The following is an 18,325-nucleotide window of genomic DNA, read 5'->3' as shown; positions in this document are numbered from 1 at the left end:
GATTTCTTGGAAAGAGCACAAGTAAAAGCTCTTTTCAAAGTGGATATCTCGAAAGATGTGGAAATGACTAGATATTCAGGTTCGATAAGGAATATCCCTGTATACAAGAGAGAGACCACACATTGTTTTAGTAGAAGTCTGGCCCGACCTGACCCAAACCCGAAGGAATGATTGACATTTTAGGCACGACCCGTAGTCCATGGCATGAAATTCAGGTCCGGTCAGGTCAGGTCGAGCTCGGCTCGAGCTGAGGATCTCACCTCTAATACCAATTAGAGAAACAGGATTTCCACTTGGGCGAAGCAGTCTTTTCCTGCTTATTACGTATTTGATTTGTTCTTTCATTTTATTCAGCACTAGACTAAACAGCGTGTGTCAGGACAATAGAAGAGGACAGTCATTCCACTGGCAATTTGGGTTGTCGTTCCTCTCTTCCCAATTTTCTTCCTGAGGGACATTCATCATTTCCAAACAGCTGTTGCCTCAGACTGGGCCACTGCTTAAGCACAGATGAACGCTTATTGGCCAACTCTCTGTTTGGACCTGGACGCTCCTGTTCTTCTATTCATTAGTCTGTTTCCCCCCCTCTTTGTTTTTTGTTGTTCTCCAGTTCAGCCAATAGATTTCTGGACCTGTTTCACAGGGACAAAATACAAATTAAACCCCACACACAGACCTGTTCTGTTTTATAAGGTGTCGTAGCTACAAGCACATTTGTCAGAAATGCGAAAAATCTTTCCACCATCTGTGGAAATGTTTTTACAACTTTTGTTTGGTAGGATTTTTTTATACTTCGTAAAAGTACTTTCAACTGCAACTCTTTCATCCATTCATTTATTCGTTTTCCACACCGCTTATCCTCCCGTGGGTCCTGGGGGTAGTTGAGGAGAGATACGCCCTGAATTGTGTGCCAGCCATTCACAAGACACAATGAGATAAACAACCACTTGTGGACACACACATCCCCAAGGACAACTTGGAACATTCAATCGGCTTGCCTTGTTTTTGGGAATTGGGAGGAAAACAGACCGCCCAGAGAAAACTCACAAAGGCACGGGGAGAAAACATTGGGGATTGAACCCTCGAGCTCAGAGCTGTGACGTGCTAAATACTCTCCACTGTTCTGCTATTTATGTTTTTTAAAAGTAAAGATCTGAGTTCTTGCGTTTAACTGAATGCTTGAAATATACTCCATCAGTTTGATGAGCAGTGTTGGACAAGGTCTCTGTTTTCTATATCAACCACTTTAGAGGAAAGTAAATTTATCCAGTGAAACAGGGAATGGTTCCAGAAATTAGGGTAAATCATTTTGAAAGTGCAAGCATTGGTACCTTAGTCGCTGTTTAATGGAGAAAAAGAGAAAATGACAGATGAATGAAAATTTAAAAGAGGTCATTTATTTCCTTTCAATCAGAGCAGCAGTTTGTTTACTTGTGTTTACCTTCAGGTGTTGATTTCTGATCACATTACTATATATTTGTTGTTTGGCAAATGTTATGCTAACAAAATGACAGCCCATCTTAATTTTGAGAAATGACCTTTATCCTGATTCATTTGTCTAATTTTAGATTGGCTTTTACTGAGAGCTTGTGTTCGTGTGCAGATATATAGGGGGAAATGTCTAAACTGCTTATTCTCGTGGTTGGCATGGTTGCCATGGCAGGAGCCTACTCCACACCTAACCAGCTGGAAAGGAAGAGTCACAAATCAAACATTGGCCAAACATAATGAAAAACATTCCTTAACACTCATATTTGCATTAACAAAAGATTATTCATGTAACCATCCTAAATTACATTTTGGGCTTCCAATAAGAGTGGAATCCATGATGATCCTTGCTGCAGTCCACCTCCAGTATAAAATGAAGTCCTTGGCTCGGTTTACCCATACTTACAATGCATATTGTTTAATTGGAAACCCTGTAGATAATTTGGGTGCGTTTTGTGTTTGAAGAAGGTCAGTAATTCTCATCCCAGCTGGGTTTTGTGTCGAGTTGGTTGAGGAGTAAATTAACTACAACATGACTCCACGCCAAGAGATCCTGGCAACAAAAGAAATGATGAGACCAATGAGGATGTCCTTTCCTTCTTACTCTAATTGGAACAGGGACAAATGATTTGGTTCCTTGCCCAAAGAGACCACCTGTGAAAATGTTTTTTTCAATATATACTAGTATTCATCTGATGAGACTGGAGACTCGCTAAGAGCAACAGAGCCAGTGATTAAACACGCATTGAGAAATGGGAGTGAAACACGCCATTATTCACTCCACAGACTTTGGTGGTTTTCATGCAATATTAACGGACATTGAATTGAATTTTTGAATTGAATGCTTTTATTGTTATTATACAAGTATAATATGATTTGAAGCTTTCACCCAGTAGCAAGAGCGTGAGAATACAGACACAGGAAAAGACATTTTAGAAATAGGTAATAAATAAGTTGATAAATAAATGATAACGGTAGTACTCGGTTGGTTGGTCAGCCAGTGATCTCTTCAAATCAAACTTGCACAACAAAATCGCTTACAAATTTCACGGTAAAGCACTGCCAGTAAGGCATCTAATTCCACTAACATTTCAGCCATCACTCTCCAGTCAAGCGTGGATGAAAAAGGGTGAATTGAAAAAGCAAGGAAGAATAAGGATAGGGTCATGAAAGAGTGCACAGGTGAATAGCAGAAAACAGCCAAAGATGCATGAAGTAGTGCAATCATGGGGATTTTCTTCTCTTCACAACAATCCATTCCCTTTGACAAGTTATTGGTTATTTACTGTACCCTTCTCGTTCCATGTGGCAATGGCCCCTTAACTGAGCCCCAATGCGTCACCTACTCCTACAATAATGCTTGTCGTTTAGGAGAGCGTTTTACCTTTCAAAAACAAATTATTTATGAATATTCTAGTCATTGCAGTAATTCATTGTTCTTTTTTTGATAGAGAGGAATGTGTGGTTACTCAGAAAGCTCTGCATGAGTTTGATTAGGACATCCACAAATTTGGAAGTTTTGAAAAGCAGAATACGACTGGATTAATGATTTTACTCTTTCCTTTTTTTCTGGCCTGCTTGAAAAGCACAGCACGTCTCTGTTGTGTTTTGGCAATATTGATTGAAAACTAATAAGGCTCTTGAGAAAGTATTTCCAAAATTAAGCTGATTCCACCTGTTGCCCAAGTGATGATTTAGCATTTGCAGTATTTGAGATATGATTCAAGGGAGGCAATGAAGTAATTATATTACCCTTAAGCAAGTCAGAATTCATTATGCTGGCTGTTTTTGCCAAAAAAATGAATCAAGTCAAAACCATAACTTCATACATAGAATTACTGAATATTGGCTGTGCATCAACTTTACAAATGACAAATGTGTGATATGTGTAATTGTATGCATTTGATGAGAAATGAGAAATTTGAAAGTATGAATAAGTTGAATTGTGGAAAAATGATCACATGAGATGAAGTGAAAATTGCAGGAAAATGGCGAGGGATGACAGGCGAATAGACAGGTCAGATTGACAATTTACATCCTCTTCACAAGGTATCAAGAGACATGATTGAATCTAGTCAGGCTGAACCCATTAAGGGAGCTTTGCAGTCGAAGGGCCAGGTAAAAAAGCCATTCACTTCTATGCTCTTCTCCAGTCTCTATTAATATTCATGCTCGGGACAACTTATTGAGGGGGAAGCAACAGGGACCAAATCTTTCGACATCCCAATTCGCACTGGCCACCCGTTTACGAGCTGTAGCCAACTCACTCACTTAACCTGGCCACGATGGATCCCATTTACGTGTGATTTACATGGGTCAATATTGTCCATTAAATTGGATTTCAATTGTAGACATTTAGTTTTTCAAACCACTTACCTTGCGAGCAATCCAAGTAAAACTTTGTGGGGAGGAAATTGCTGCAAACATTTGTATTTTAAACTTATATATCCTCTCATCTTCCTTTTTTGAAAGTGTCGCTGTAAGAGGAAGCTGCTTCTTTTAACATTTTCTTGGAACCTAACCATGATAAAATGACACATTTCATATATTTTATCAGAACTGTTCAACTTTTTTTCAGTCTTCTTTGGTCTGTTCATGCAATTAATAGTCTTAAACCTATTTTATTTGTATATATCTATCTTTATACAATATAATATAATATTCGTATAATATAGGAGATAGTTTATCTATATTATGTGTCATTGTCACTTCATGTGTATTGGTTAACTGCCATTTTATGCTGCTGGCCCGCTTTTAGTTTTTCATTGTAGAGCCCAGGTGTGTTGCGGTGGGCGGAGCTCCCTGCATTACACCTGCATCGGATTGCATATCTCATCAGGACAGCATTTAAAGTCAGGGCAACCAAGAAAAGAGAGCTGATAGGTTGCCTTATATTCGGAAGTTTGAAATTTCGTTGCTCATTATATTCCTTGCTAGAATTTATTTTATCTTGTTTTTATTTATTTACTGCTTGTTTGACCTTGCGTCTATGTGCGTGCGTGCGTGTTGGTAACCTCTGGCTTGTGTAGGTAGTGTGTGTAGTCTAATAGCTATTTTGTTGTAGTTGAAACATTCTCTTGTAGCACCTTTCTCATTGCCTCAGTTACCCTCTGGTTTTTATTCCGTCGACGTTGACCTTTAGCCACAAACACCTTTTGTTGCTTTCTTTTTGTATCCATTTTTGCGTGTATTTTCTCTCTCTTAAATTTTTGTGCATTTGTTTGGACAGAAAAAATGAACTTTGAATCAAATTCTCCATCTGTAGGTGACTAGTAGAGCTGTTTTGAAACATGTTTGTGTGCACAAACCTTGCTCTGAAAGGAAGCAATATTAGATCAAATTAATTGATACTCGCTGTGTATTATTTTTTCCATTCATTTATTCTCCTTTGTGATAACATTTGATCTTTATGTTGTTTTCAGTTTCTAACTCTTAGTGTGTCCTCTCTGTTTGGCTACATTGATTGGGTCCCTGAGGTTCAACAGTCACATAGGGATCATGTTCAAGTTATAAATGTGCCAATTAGCGGGAAGTGGAAGGAGTGGGCTTCGAAAGTAGTACTCAAGTGACTTGTGCAAAAATATCGCTAGGCCATAGATTTTATTAAGGCCGCCTTAATGCAAGGCATTGACTTCTCGACGTGGACCAGGATTAGGTCAAATATACTTCACTCGCTAATGTACGTCTAATGGTTCTAATATAGATTTGCCATTAAAGTAGATGAGTATAAATATTGCTGGATTTTAAAACATTTATGAGTGAAATCTAATGCCCTGTCTCAGAAATTATAGGTAACTGCACAATGCTGAAAGTGGCAAATCTATGAACTCAGCATAAAAGGCAGCATTTTTTACTGCTGTAGCCATAAATCCGTTCCTGGTCTAGTTTGGCAGCTTAATGATGGAGTTGAAATAAACTGTGCATCACTGACTTGTGAATCTCTACCAGCCGTCTTTGACGTGTGGAGAAAGTTGAATGGTAGCAAGACACCCAAACATTTGACGTGACAAATGGAAAGGCTTTGGACGTTATCTCAATGGAGCCTCTCATCTTATTTTCCCTTTCCATACTGTTTACACAAGAGCAGCTCCTCCATTGTTAGAGTTCTAAAAAGGGTCACACAAAGGTTGGCTACAAATGTTTGTGTATCCAATGCATCACTGGTCAGGAGTCAAATCACTAGGCCCTGTGCAAATGAACAGAACATGGTAGTAATCAGCTCCAATCTCCTGCTAAATCCTGTGTCCTGACTCTTCTATTAAAGCAAGCCACGGAACCTGAGTGCACTAGATTAAAAGGGATGAATTTGATGTCGAGGTTGATAAGGGAGATAGCCCCAGTTTTCTGCAAACATGGAGAAAAGATGTAACAAGTTGTATAGGGGCTTTTTGACGAATTCAACCTACTTTGCATAATTACTTATCCAAGAAATTGACATTAATGTTTATATTCTCTTTTTCCACATTTGCACAACAAACCCTTTTAGTACAAGTGAGCAATTACAGTTGTGTTTAACATGCATTAATCATCAGCGTGAATGCATAAGTTGGATTTTTTTTTGTAATATAAAGTGCTCAATGTTCAAGAATGAATTTGACAAGGTTAACCCCTATTAATATAATCCATTATACCACAATTGTGATTGAGGATGCAATTTTTTGTTTTCTAGCACATGGAAATGAGCAATACTTGTTAATTTAATGTATGTTTTTATTAATCTATTACTGGTTCCATCATCCACATTTCTCTAATCTTTCCATAAATTTCAGGTCCTTGGTAGTTATTGGTAGTTATATATTTTTTACATATTACATACATTTATACATTTCGCCCCCCTCCAGTTCATATGTCCTATTTATATAATCAACGCCTATTGGCAAGGCTACATATGTTCCTTGAGGAATAATATACTTTCCCAACATGCGGCCTGAATAATTAATGTACCATCGATAATGTAGTGTGTCATCCAAGATCTCTTCCCAATAAATTCATTTCCCTCACAGCTGTAAAATGTACAGTACGTTAGCTGTGCAGAATTGCAGAATTGACATCTCTCAAAGTATTCCCTCCCAGCTTTTCATGCTGAGCCAAAAGGCTCAAAACCTTTTCATTGTTTATTACAGCCAACATGATCTGTAAAGGTATGGAGGAAATCTGAAGGCATTGAAATTACTCAAAATCCCTTTTACATGTTATCATCAAAATGCGTCATTTTTCATACCTGTTAGTCAGAAATTCCCGGGAACAAAAATCTACATTGGGGATCTTTGTTAAAAAAATAATACTAATAAAAGAGGAACATACACAATTTATTAAAGTGTACAACTTGGCACACTGAAAATTAGCCTTTAAAAAAAAAAGAATCTAGTCATTTGTTCCGTCATATGTTATTTCAACTGTTCAGTGAGAGGCTTTTTAATAAAACTGATGCTTAGGAGCAATTTTGAAAAGGGAAACGGAGGTCGCCCGTGAGCTAAAAGAGATCACAAACTCATCTCATTAGAGGGTTCTGACATTCATCGGCTGTCAGATGGCACAACACAGAGAAATCTGGGCTGCTGAACACAGTGACTCTCCACTTAGGTTTACATCCTTTTACTACTTCATTTTCCTGCTACACTGACATCAGAGGCTTATCTGCATATCAAGGACGTGGCTGTCAAGCGGATACATGACTGACGTAATAAACAATATCTTTAGCAGGAACTTACATTAAATATGTTGTCATGATGGATCACAGCCAGAGGGGGTTCTTTGTTTTATTGAATGTAAGAATGGCAAAGGTTGATGGTATACAGTGTGAACAAAGTATTTTTTGTATACGAACTCATAAGATTCATTTATCGTTTACACAAAATCCTCAACAAGCCAATAAAAAAACTCATGACAGCTCTGCGCTCCAAAGAGCACAAGTCACAGAGAACTACCGCCATTTTTACAGCCAAATCTTATTGGGCTATATTTCATATAGTAAATGTGGCATCAATCTGTCCAGGACTTGAAAAATTGCAAGAACCACCCAACCCATTTTATTTTAAGTTAAGCCTGAACTTTTTAATATATAACCAGTGAGGGGGAATTAGTTGTGCTTACCCCTGTGCGGATGCTGAAAATTGTACCTATAAGTACTTTCTTTCTTTTTTTAACACAGTATCAAGATGTCTGGCAACTGCCTGGCAATTATTGGTGGTTCTGTGTGTACCCTGCCTCATGTCAATAAGTTGACAAGGTATTTCCTACTCGATACGCCTCTGTAACTTCACATGGATATCAGGACAGTTGGGTTGGTCACACTTGTTAAAAATGGGAATTTAGTGTGTGTTGTGTTACAGAGTAGTGTTCCCCGTGTGCGGTCGATTGGTCACCGGTCTTTTGGTCGCCGTCTTTTGGTCGCCGTCTTTTGGTCGCCGGACTTTTGGTCGCCCCGACCGCGACAACGGACGACCAAAAGACCGGCGACAAAACAAGGTAAAACAACACGGTCTACGCATCAATAAAAGCCAACAATGGCCATGAGCAGTTTCACTGAGCCGACGTGTGAATGTATAAGAGTTTGTATGTACATGCGTTGTCCCTTTTAAGAAGCTACGTCAGTCAGGGTCTTAACAAGTTCTCCAATAAAAGTCCGGGAAATTTTGAGCTTTTCTTTAGCCTAATAATTACTAGGGCATTAAGTATGACTAAATAGTAATTCGCAGTTTGTATTTAGGGAATTTGAGCAACGATTTAAATGGTAATTATCACTTACCTTCCGGGCGACCAAAAGACCGGCAACCAATCGACTGTGTACCGTGTTCCCCACCCAAGTTTGTCAAAGCCTTCTGAGTGTACTAGAGAGGAGGGTCAATCTGCTCTCAGATTCAAGAGAAGCAACGTTTTTTTCAAAATATGTCCCTAACGGTACCTCATATGTAAGATTGATCTTAAATTATTACGTTTAATTCTTTGCAGTACTTTAGCCACTTTATTGTAGCTACAATTTACTTATATGTAGCCTCAGGGTAGAGAAGCTTCATCCTTCCCAATATCCTGCCCAATACTGATATTATCTCACATTAAATTGTGTTTTATTACGTTACGCTAAAGTCAGATTATACTGAAGCAGGACTGAAGGAGCGAAACAGATTGAATTTCCCACTAAGAGGATGTTATAGGCCAAAGAAATACTACTTCAAGACTCCCTGGGGTGACCCATATTCTTTGCCTTTCACCCTGCACTCTTAATCGAATTTAATAGAATTTGTACACTTTTGGTTTCCCTATCATCGAAGCTAAAATGTCAGCAGTAACGTAGCTCTTCCCCTCCTGACGCTGAAGATTTAATTAAGGGTCTCAAGTCGCTCTGGTGATACCAAGAGTTCACACAAACAATGAGGATGTTTAGCTTTACTTGCATTGACACACTCCTTTTGCAAAGCAGGCGTGCTGTCCAAGAATAATAAGGCACTTTTGGTTCCATCTGCCATTAATGATCTCAAAAGCCCACAAATGCCACAGTTAGTTTTGCTGTGCAGCAAAATGTGTTGTACTTTGTGTATATATGTGTATATATATATGTGTATATATATATATATATATATATATATATATATATATATATATATATATATATATATATATATATATATATATATATATATACTGTTGTCAGCTTTCATTAGATGTATTGGCAGATATTGAATTGAAAACTTTTTGAATATAATATGTTATAATACATAATATAATTCTATTTTATATCCGTTAATAAATATTCAGCTCTCCTTGAGTTTTTGTTGTTGTTGTTTTCTAGGAGGAAAATCTTTTTTCGAGTAACTAAGTTGGTTTAAACAGGACAAAACTTTTTAATTATTAAAAGGAAACTGAGTCCGGCATTTGTGCATATATAGTTGGTGTTGTTTTTCCAGTTTTCCGTCGGCTGACCTGGTCCTTGACACTGGCTGCTGGGCAATCATCATGCTTGTTACTAGCTGATGAATTCATAGCTCCACTGACAGCCTTACACCCACAAGCACTGGCATATTGGAGCTCTGTTGAACACAATTTCTGACCTATTTTAAGTTTCACATTTCTACGATTGGACTGTGCAGTTTTTCTACATTTTGGCCTGTTATGGAGACAACTACAATATGAATAATGTATCTTTGTGAGCTGTAGGATCAGTTACAATATAATGGCTGCAGGCACAGGCAGTTTGGTAAAATGTAACATCTCTATTTATTCACATCAAGTGGGAATTGGAAAAATATGAATAGCAATAAGGTGTTGCACCGTCTGTCATATAAGAAAACTGTTATTTTAATATACACTGTGTTCATTATTTAAAGAGCCATGTTGACCCCAACATTCACTGCAATCGATTATCAAAATGGGTGAAAACATCCTCCTTTGTGGATCAACCTGCGAGCAATTTATTGTCGATCGCAAATTTCTGACCTTTTCTGGCAAATTCCAAATCACTAAATCTCGATGACTCATATATTGCTTTCTTCCCTGATTAAGCATTCAATAATTTATGTCTACCTGTTTTTTTATACTTCATTCAAGTTGGTTATTTAAGTGTAAGAAAAATAATGCAGATATGTTCATGTTGCAACAAAAGCAGCTTTATTATTTATGAGTGTTCAATGTTCTTTTTTAAAAGCTTTTAAATCAAGATTTTATGAAATGTCATGAAAAAAAGAAACCTACTATTTCAATTGACCCATTTTTTTCTCCAATGAACATACCACATGTTCAGCACCATGGACAGCGCCCCCTCTTTTTACCTTAATATTCTTAGCGATACCAGCCACACAGTAGTTTCTTAGTTAAACCAGATAAATAAAATGAAAAAAAAAACAGCTATTTTATCATTAGACCTTATGGTCATGAATTTAGATAAGTTATTTTTATTTACCTATCACAAAGGGTGCAAAAGCTTGTCAGATATTGCTGATCTCTCATACAAAAGTGCGATGCTGGAAAACTGCTTGTAAAAAGAGGTCCGGCCGTTGATATAAAACCCCAAACGTGTTGCTTGCTGGACCGATAAGACTGTTTGTTTTCTCCTACACTCTGGAATGCTAAAATTGACTGGCGCTATCTAAAGCTTCTAGCGATTAGCTGACATGCCAGAGGGTTCATGCTGCAGAGACTAATTAGGTTCATTAACCTGCACTCAAGATAAAAACAATTGCTTTCATGTAATTGAAATGCTGTTTTCTCCCATCCTGTAGTTCACCCCCTGGTGCTGTCTTGTCTCATTCTTCACCTGATTTGATATACTTAGCCTTTTCCTGGCCCTCCACCTCATACAGCTGCTCCAATGTAAATCACTCTCACCTTTTTTAATAATTGATTTCATGGTCTCGATCCGATGGTCTTGAAACTGCCATGTCACCAATCAGTTCTTGACATCTTTATGAATAACATTTGCACAGAAAAGCGGATTATAGGCGTTCCAACACCACGGCCTCTATTTTTGTAGTTGGGGCATTTTTTGGCAAGGTAGTTTTGACTTTCATGTATTTTTGGCCAGGTAGTTTTAAGTTTCATGTATATTAGGAGGCACATTTGAAAGCACGTGGGCACCCTTATCAACCCAGCCGGTAATAATAGCCCCCAAACTATAAATATACCAGAAACACTCATATACTGTAAAAAGCATAACTCCTGATCAATCATTTGTCTGACCCTACAAATGCATATCAGTCGGGGGAATCATTTAATGTTAACACTAATGCTGATGATCTCCTCAATCTGGAAAGTTATATAACAATTCAGCAGTTTTTATGCTTCTGCTGTTATGTAAATGACTAAAAAAACAGATGTCCGCCTTGTTGTGCCCCGATCAAATTCAACAAACACATATTAGACCGCCTGTGCAAACAACAACAAAGAGCATCACTATGACTATCATGATGATCCACAACTGTGACCAGTTGTAACAATTTATGAGAGTCCTGATGCCTGTATAAATTAGCTTGTATATCTTTTAAAGAACTCAATAAACCCATCAAGGCATTAAGAATCGTTGATAATTTTATGACACCAGGATGTGCTTGGTCAGAGATTACTAAAAGAAGCTGTCCAAGATGTCAACAGTAATAAATTGACTTCAGGCTTGCTCTCCCGGTAGCTATAATTTTATTATATTTTTTATCTCTCTGTTGAGCCTATACCATATATTTTCTTTAGAAGTATTTTTAAATCAGAACAGGTGCAAGTAGAGTTTGCTGCCAAAAAAACTGACTTACCCAGGCCTATATCTACAGATTTTTTTCTTAATCCCCTTTTCTACATATCTATGAGAGAGTAATATTATTCGAGTTTGCAACACAGCAAGAGCTAACTACAACTGTGCCCCCTTCTCTATTCGCTTTCCATTTGACTCAATTCTTCCCCGTTTTCTTTTTCTTTTTTTGCTTATGGGCTTCAGGTGTTTATAATAATAACAAAATAAATGAGTGGTGACATGATTTGCTTTTTGTATGTTTTTCATACAGTGACAGACTCTGGGGTTTGACAGAAAGGCACTGCAGGAACCATTTTAGACCTGTTTGCCCTATGCAGGAATATCGGCGTTTCAACCCGAGGGGGCCAAAGCCCATCATTAATGACCTTTTCAAAAAGAGGGTGAATTCATTGTACTGAGGCAGCAAGCCGTCTATGGATGTTTTGTTCTCTAAAATGTTCAGTCTACATAAATCAAAAGGGTAAAGATTTTGATATCTGCCTTTTGGCACATGGAAAATAGTGTCAAGTGTGAAACAGCTGGAGACGTGAAGTAGAAATGTGAATATAATATTATACATCCACCACCCAAACGCATAAAATGTAACAGTTATATCTACAAACACATGAAGCATCATCTTGGAAATAGGCTAAATGACTGATAAGGTACTTTCATTGTTTCATATGATTATGAATAAATGAATGCAAGCTAGTTTGCTAAAAGTATTTAATAAGTGGGCCCTGCAATGTAAAACAAAACATAAACAAAAGCTGTCAAATAAAAAAAAGGCAAATCAAAAAGCAAAGGCTGATCACAAAATACACATTTAATTTAAAAGAAATGATGAATGAGTGTTGATAACATGTCTGCAAGCATGTCAGATGGCCACTTCTTGGAAATACAAAGATGTTTAATGTTTCGATAGGTGTCGATAAGTCAAGAGAAAAAGTCAGATTTAGGACATAAATGTACTGAAAGAGTCCTCCGAAATATTACAGGTCAGTGTGATCATGGAGCAGCAGTAATAAATCATTAAATCATTAGCAGAAAATTCACACAGCCTTCGCCTGTCACTGAATTGGTACGCCCTGAATTTCCATTTTGATCACCTGCATTTTCTTTGGAGTTGTCAGAATGGGAGGAGTCATACTCAGTGCCAAAGGTGTCAGAAGCACTTTGTGTTGGGAAACACAGCTTGATGTTTGCTTCACTGCGGGTTTCCAAGACAGCAAGACAACAAAAGTGAACACGGCTGTCTACATTCAGTAGATGTTTGCGTCTTGTTTCTGTGTCGCTCAGTTTCGGATCATTTGAGGTGGTCATTACAAATGAGATTCTTTCATCTTGGATGTTGACTATTAGGGAACAATGAAGCCATAGACTGCAATAAGGGTCTACACGAGGATCCAAACCTCTGACCGTTAGGCCTGTCTACGTGCATGTCAAATGTTTAGCATGCCCGTCAGTGTAGAGAAAAAACAGCCAAAGCAGCAGCAATGTTATTCTGTACGTGGGATGAACTAATGCTCACTGACATAAATAGGTCCTGCATATTTGGTAACACTTTGCCTGCATATATTTGGATGTGTTCTCCTAGTGTTTTAGACAACGACTCTTACAATTTATGTGGATGAACTCTTTATACAATTGTATTGGAGAAACGAGCAGGATCTTTTAGAATTAAGATCACTTTCACAGTTCTGCATAATAACCTTGCCAGAGCACCTTTTACATACATGACAGATGCTCTAACCATCACTGTTTGGCAGCATGGTGGATTAGAGTTTAGCAGGTTTATATCACTGATAAGAGTTTTGGCTCGGATTGTGTTGGCTATGAATCTCACACTGCTCTGTTCGCATGTGCATGTTTGTGTCTTTTTAGGATGTGTCAAAAATCAAATCAAGTGTAAGTTCCAAAACTGTCCTATGATGTTGTGACAACTAAACAGCAAGATTATTCATGTGATTGGACATCGTTTATTTTAGGTGACACAAGCTGACGTACGTGGAATCAAAACATTTCTTATTTTAATGCTATTGAACTCCTCTGAGTGGCATGGTGAGTGCATCTATAGATATCTGTAAAGCTGAAGCCGTACACAGTGCAAAATTGTGTATTTAGTAAAATGATTGCACTTGAGTAAGCCCTTTTTATCCCCCCCTTTGCCTTCGCCTCTGCTTTTCTGCTGTCAATAACACTTGGAAGATGAAAGGGCCATTTCGGTGGAATACAATAGAGCCATTTCTGCCCCTTGGCCTAGAAGTATAGGATCGATGAACGTCAGGCATGTTTTCCTGTAACTATCATGCATGAATAGATAAGAAACAAGATAGATCTGTTGTTCGCTAGCTAAAAATGAGAAAAACATCAACCTCGTTGTGTCCTTTATAGTTAAGCTCAGTGATTAAGGACTTCTGCTAAATGTCAGTTTTTTTTGTCTTACATTGACATTTAGCAGCATTTGGTTGTTTATGCAAACCCATTCATATGACATTAGACCTCATTATCTTTCTAAGTACACGGAGGCAAAATCAGAAGTGTCTGAGACACACAAGAAATGTTTTAATAGCAGTTTGAGTCAAAATGTCTTCTACAGCTAGATCAGAAACCAAAACAAAATGAGAAGGACATAAATAAATTATGTACAAGGTATCATTAAGCAATGTAAGGAGAGTGAGGGTAAAGTAACACTAATCAAAAACAGTGTTTAATAGAGTGATGTGCAAAATGATGTCAAGTGTCAATGCTAGAATAAGAAATGCCATGATCATTACTGAAGGAACAACATAAATGGGGAATGATGAATAACTACATGAAATGCCACTATGTATTTATAACTGTGTAAAAAGTTCATGGCAAAAGGGATGATGCCTTTGTTCTTTTCTTCCGGTCTTGGTTTGCAATGTTTGAAAATTGGTTTCCGAGTGGATCATTTTTTAAAAAGAGGTGACTAACTGGCACACTGATGTCTTGAAGAAAAGCCACTTAAGAACAAGAATGCAAAATTTCAGGCATGTGTGGGTACCACCTGTCACCATGCCACACTGTATTATATGTAACCTATGTTTAGTAAGATACTATGGACATATTCCATATGCAGGTGGTATATGCTCCAGACAGTCATGATTTCCCATCATGCCTTTGGGTTAAACCTGTCACATTGCTTTGTTTCATCCATTGTCAATCCTTTCTCATGTATATTTCTATGTTGCTTTGACAAAAAGGTATACTGGCAGATGTAGCCAGGGGCAAAGCAAGTGAGCCTTTGATTAAAACATGTGCACTCATCCTGACAAAAACCTAAAAGCTAGCTGCCTTTTGTGACTGCTTTAAAGTGATTCATGCCAGATCGCTTATTTACCTGCTTTAGGGGTACAGCAATTGTGCATATATTGGGAAACAAAAGTCCTAAAAATGCAGTTGTTGGAAGTAAAATGTTATGACTCTTTTTGGTTATTTGCAGGAATCATTATGTTTGGCCAGGCGAACGTACCTTTTAAATGTACCTGGTATTTGCAAATGAATAACATTAGGAAACAAATGTACTCTAGTGCTTTCTAACATATGCACTACAAACAGGACAATCCCAATAGTTTCATGTTTTGGAGTAAAATAGACCCATTGCCCTTAGCCATTGCGCCCTGTGCATTCGTTTGCTGATTTGAATAGGCATAAGCATTAGAATAAATTACAATAGGGGGAACACCAGCATACTGGCATCTTTACTTAAACTAAAAATATATATTTGTTTTTTCACATGTGGATTGAGGGAAGGGGGAGTAAATGCTGAGATGTTCGGCCCTTCTCCATGTCTAATCTGGACATGAATTTATTAAAAATGGATGGTCGGTTATCCTACTTTGGTTTGCGAAACTGCTGCACTCTCATTGCCATCGTTCGGAATAATATGGATTATATTAACATGACTAATTTCACCCTTAAGGTGGTTTTCTGATGGAAAATTATTGGTACCTTGGAGCATTCTGCAGCCGCTATAAGTATATGAATGTTTATTTTAAGCTGTGTGATGTTATGTGGAATGTACCATGTGCATTAATCAGGGTTTAAAATAAAGAAATTAATTCTGCTAATGGTGATGCCTCGTGGTGTAGAGGTTCACTGGCCTGACTTCCGGGGGACAGGCGTGGGCTCAATTCCCGATGGTAGCTGTATGATTGGGAGTGCAGATGGTCGTTTGTCTCTCGTTGTGCCTTATGACTGACTGGTGACCAGTCTAGGGTGTAGTCTGCCTTTTGCCCAAAGGCAGCTGGGTTAGGCTCCAGCAGCCCCCGCAACCCTTTCAAGGATGGCTGGTATGGAAGATGAATGAATGAATTCTGCTAATGCCAAATTGGACTGTGTAAGTCTTCTTTATGAAAGTTAACTTCACTAATAACTTGTAAGTGGTGATTTTGTCAGGACTGAACTGTGTCTCATGGGCCAAAGCTATGTGTACTCCTCAACCAATATCCCTAGCCCATTAACACGGTCTCTTAACTACCCTACTTGCCCTCAAAGGACAAAGTGCTTTCCAATAAAATGTATTAATAAAAATAAACAATCTGGCTAGAGTATGCGCCCATCTCTGCTGCTGTAGTGATGGTCCTGATATTTGGTTTCTCATCATATTAAATGGAGTATGTTCAAATAGCAGCTGTGCAATAAAACAGAGGACACAAATTGTCTATGAAAATATTGTCCATTGGTGGATTGATTGGTGGAAAACATTACTAACTCATACTTACGGTATTTAAGGTCCAATGGTAAATCTGGCCATGTTATGGTACTAATGTATCCAATGCACAAGTTACTGCAGCTGGGAAATGGCTCCTGCAAAATGGGTTTACTGAAAGCTTTACTAAAATGGATTAACATAGATTAGGAGAATAGTTTGCTAAAAGCATTGCCGAAAGTTAGTAAATAAGTTAAAGTGGTAACTCAGTAATTAAAAAAAGAAGCTAAAAGCTTTGCTAAAAGGCTATTCAATATTTGGGCCATATAGGTGACCATCATCATTAAAGGTGAAAAAAGGCAAGATCAGAATAAAACCTCTTCCATATCCACGAAAACTGGAAACCATGAGATTATTTCAGAAGTGTGTGCCCTTTTTCAAGAATTCTCAATTTGCTGTGTCCTGGGCCGGATCTCATTTTTTCCTTCAGTGTGTGTGTATGTATGTATGAGAGAGAGAAAAAGAAAGAATATCCAGTTTTTGGTTTAATTTCTAAGGGTTTATCCCCTGGGCACAAGAAAAAGAACCCCCGGCAGTTTTAAAGCCTGTCTGTGCTCACAGAGACTCCTATGCATCCAATCAATGGCTGACAATAACTGTTAGAAATGTTTTTTGCTGCAGTTCTATTATGTTACATGTATGGGCTTATGCCAAAGAATTGAAGCCTAATTCTCTTTGTTATTTCAAGCACACACATGGCACAAATTGATACCAGGTCAAAGAAATAAAATGTTAGAGATCAAATAAAACATTGATAAGCAGGGGAATACTCTTCCCATTGAGCTGATACATGTATAATAAATAAGCCACCACCAAGGACTAACACAGTTGAGAGTGGCGGTCATTCTAGTTTGGAAAACCAGTAATCCATTTTTAGAGCTATCTTGTGAGAGTAGATTGCTTCTTTTTGTGATGAGTCATTAAAAATGCATTTGTTCCTCCTTCTATGGATTTTAATCACGCTGTATATTTTTATTGCCCTTGCCAATCTTTCAAGCTGCTGTTTGTGAAAAAAGCCCATTATTTTATTGTTTTATTTGTATGTACTTAAAAAAAAATGCCACAATGTGTCTCTGGTGCTATCTCCATTTTACTGTCGAAACACTTTTTGCTTCCAGTTTGCAAAGTAATTTCCTTTAGGGGTATTTCAGGTGGGGAATAAAATTCAATACCTACATTGGTAACACTGGAAACAGTAAAGTGGAAGGATTGCTGAAGAAGATGGAAGGCAGACAGCCAGATGAGTGAGTAGGCAGGCCCGCAAAGCACCGGCACAATGCAGGCAGGTTCACGGGTGCAGAGCAGGTTGGATTGCAGGAGGTGCATGAGTGGGTGAAGAGACATATGGGAGAAAGGATGGAGGCAAGGATATGTAGGAGATCAACAATGGTCATCGACAAATTAGAGACATAGGAAACTTGTTAAGCAAGCAGTATGGCTAAGCAAAACTAGGGATGAAGAATACTTTGAGATGAGTGGGTGAAAAGATACTGTGCTTGGCAATTGATCTCAATCGCATTGAAAGGCGGCGTCAAGATTTAGAAAAATCGAAAGCTAAATTTAACATAGTACTGTCATTGTAAAGACTTTCCCACTTAGCATTTGTCTGTCCGTATGCACGTACATGTGCGTCCATCCGTCTGACTGTCTGCCTTAGCTAACTTGACCTACCTACCATCCTATCCAACCACCCATCCATCCATCCATCTACACTATCTATTTAACCATCATCTGTCTTTCTAACACTAACACAGCTCAGTAGGTCTGGATCTATCTCGATACAGAGTACTCTAACTCACATACCACAAAATAGCGCCGGGTCTGCTACGGTATCATTAATTAAAAGCATGTGAAAGCAACTCACTGCAATGCAATAAAGTAGGTTTATA

General features: G+C 38.0%; 1 protein-coding gene across 1 annotated transcript in view; it reads left to right on the top strand.

Annotated features, from left to right (window-relative positions):
* Window positions 1–18,325, top strand: part of suclg2 (succinate-CoA ligase GDP-forming subunit beta) — a 145,116-nt gene that overhangs the window by 74,231 nt on the left and 52,560 nt on the right. The gene's annotated exons all lie outside the window — the stretch shown is intronic.

This window comes from Stigmatopora argus, chromosome 6 (genome assembly GCF_051989625.1).
Source record: "Stigmatopora argus isolate UIUO_Sarg chromosome 6, RoL_Sarg_1.0, whole genome shotgun sequence".
Taxonomy (NCBI): domain Eukaryota; kingdom Metazoa; phylum Chordata; class Actinopteri; order Syngnathiformes; family Syngnathidae; genus Stigmatopora; species Stigmatopora argus.
The sequence above is the reverse complement of the archived record's forward strand: the minus strand, read 5'-3'. Positions and strand labels throughout refer to the sequence as shown.